The following is a 3,414-nucleotide window of genomic DNA, read 5'->3' as shown; positions in this document are numbered from 1 at the left end:
CTGACAGACACAGCAAACCTTCTTGCCACAGCTCGCATTGATGTGCCATCCTGGATGAGCTGCACTACCTGAGCCACTTGTGTGAGTTGTAGGGAGGTCAAACAGGCACGTGGAGGTAACACACACTACTGAGCCTCATTTTGATGTAATATCCTTAAAACAAGTCAAAGTTGGATCAGCCTGTAGTGTGTTTTTCCACTTTAATTTTGAGGTTGACTCCAAATCCAGACCTCCATGGGTTAATACATTTGATTTCCATTGATAATTTTTGTGTGATTTTGTTGTCAGCACATTCAACTATGTAAAGAACAAAGTATTTAATAAGATTATTTCATTCATTCAGATCTAGGATGTTATTTTAGTGTCCCCTTGATTTTTTTGAGCAGTGTATATATAACAAATCGCACTCTCCACTGTCATCAATTCACTTAAAGCTTTTTTAATATCACCTCTCCATATAAGGAGGATTCATCCACTAGGTAATAATTACTCAATTTTCTATCAGCAAAACAGACTTTTCCACATACATGTTACAATGGATTTTACATGGCATTATATATCACACAGCTAAACATTATTTGTGCCTGGCAAGGCTTGTACTCATCCAGAGTAATTTCCATTAATGTCCATCAATAGTACCATGGCCCTCATTCCGAGTTGTTCGCTCGTTGCCGATTTTTGCTATATTGCGATTAGTCGCTTACTGCGCATGCGCAAGGGTCGTAGAGCGCATGCGCTTAGTTATTTTACTCAAAAGTTAGGTATTTTACTCACGGCATAACGAGGATTTTTCATCGTTCTGGTGATCGGAGTGTGATTGACAGGAAGTGGGTGTTTCTGGGTGGAAACTGGCCGTTTTATGGGAGTGTGCGAAAAAACGCTGGCATTTCTGGGAAAAACGCGGGAGTGGCTGGAGAAACGGGGGAGTGTCTGGGCGAACGCTGGGTGTGATTGTGACATCAAACCAGGAACGAAACTGACTGAACTGATCACAATGGCTGAGTAAGTCTGGAGCTACTCAGAAACTGCTAAGAAATTTCTATTCGCAAATCTGCTAATCTTTCGTTCGCAATTCTGCTAAGCTAAGATACACTCCCAGAGGGCGGCGGCCTAGCGTGTGCAATGCTGCTAAATGCAGCTAGCGAGCGAACAACTCGGAATGTTGGCCCATGTGTCATCTGTTGCGGTTTCACAAAAGCATTTATCACAGTCCATAATCATAGTGTCTTTAGGCTTAAACACCAAACGGTGTGTGTGTCGGTCGACTTCGGCTCCCCTCCACGCCGTTCAAGACATAGTACCTGTCCAACCTGACCGCTGTTGTGCATTCCACACCACTGCGCATGTCTGTGCACAGACATGTGCAGTGGTGTGGTCAGGGTCAGGTTGGACAGGTACTATGTCTTGAATGGCATTCATTGAATGCTAATTCATAAATTCTACCAAGATGATCCCAATGGGTATAGACTGCAAATTGGAGAATCCTTTAAAAATAATAGTTTCTGAGGACCTGAAACAGATATCTCCTTAGCAGAGAATCACCCAAACAAAAGGCCCAAGGTCAATTAGTACCAGATAATGGTTTATTTACACAGATTTGAAACATACAATAAAAAATTGTACAGGAATAAAATTTGTGTATCAGTGAGAAATATCCAGAGTATGATAATGGCAGATTAGAGCCTCCCTCACCTTAGCAAGGTGTGAGCTCAAAAAGGGAGAATATTCACAAACTCGATTGATAACTCATGGCTGACAAACCCTTACGCATTTCATCTAATCGACTTCATCAGGGGTAGTTCAATAATAAAAGGCAGGACCAAATATGAGGTTGGAGTTGCCTATATAAATGGTCATACAGCAACCTGAATATAATAAAAAACCAATTGAGGTTTTTAAATCCCAATATCTTTGGTTACTGTTTGTAACTAATGTGTAAATGTTGGTGTCCTTTAAGAGCACCTGAATATGCTATAAAGCTTTTATTTCAAAATAGCTTTGGTGAAAATTGTAAAGATTTATCATCATGGTATAGCAGAAGTTTAAAAAATAATAATTTGTCAATGAAAACCGTCCACAGTAAAGTTCACAAACGGATCAGAAGTGCTTGTGCAGCAAACAAATATGTGAAGGTTTCTATATATACATATATATATATATATATATATATATATATATATATACATACATACATACATACAGGAATCTATGGCACTCATCATTCCCAGGAGATGGGTGAACTCACATACTCCCCACCCCAAGGAGAGGGGAGCAGTGGACTGTGACCACCTGTTCAAATATACATATACAGAGAACCCTGCACTCCCCTTAGTAGTTGCATTCACCTTAATGCTTTAATATACAACTGGATAAACAATGAGGTTTTAGATCATGAATTATACTCTGCATTTAAGCTTGCAGCCAACTTCATGGGACCCCATTTCACTGCAAGTCCTACTTTATCACATAAATTTTCACATATATTTTTTTCTGAGCTTTAAACCAGGTAAGCACATTTGTGGAGTTGTGTTAGTGTACTTTAAAAGCTATAAGTATGGCAGGTAAGATTTAAACCAGGTAAGCACATTTTCTCCTATGTGATAGCAGTTGCCAGGTCTCAAAAAAATGTATGTGAAAATGTATGTGATAAAGTAGGACATGCAATGAAATGGGGTCCCGTGAAGTGGTCTGCAAGCTGAAATGCATTAAGGTGACGGAAACTACTTCGGAGAGTGCAGGGTTCTCTTTCTCTCTTTTTATATATATATATATATATATACACACAGTATGTATATATATATATATATATATAAAACAAAACAAGGACTGGCACTCCTATAATCCGAAAAGGTGTGTAGTGCCCAGGTGCCAGTAAATGATGATACAGTCAATAAAGGGAAGATACGGCACTCCAAGACTGATATAACATACCCTCAGGCAGCAGAAGACAAAAGCTGACAGCGCAGCATGTTGAAGTCAACGTTTCATTTAATAAGATAAATTTCGTCAGGACAGAATCAAAGAACAAAGTGAAAAAGCTTACCTTAAATAGTAACCCCATACCACCACCACATACAGATTATTCCATACACGTGCGGGTCCTGGACGGGGACTAATGACGTCACGGTCAAGCGACGCGCGCCCTCCGGCGCCGTAGTCATAGCAACCCGTCGGGTAGCCGCACCAATGCTGAGAGTGAAATAAAAAGTAAACACACATGAGACAACAATAGAAACATATAACAATCCCCAAAAAGGAATAAATGCAACAATATGTAGAGGACTGAGCATGAGATGAATACTTGTTAATTAAATACAGTCCTAGGAATTATAGCCCTAAAAAACATATGATTAATTAAAGATATATGTTTAATTAAAGATATCCCAAAAACCTGGAACGGACCATAGGAGCATT

Source organism: Pseudophryne corroboree, chromosome 7, assembly GCF_028390025.1.
Source record: "Pseudophryne corroboree isolate aPseCor3 chromosome 7, aPseCor3.hap2, whole genome shotgun sequence".
Classification (NCBI taxonomy): domain Eukaryota; kingdom Metazoa; phylum Chordata; class Amphibia; order Anura; family Myobatrachidae; genus Pseudophryne; species Pseudophryne corroboree.
Note: the sequence above shows the minus strand (reverse complement) of the source record.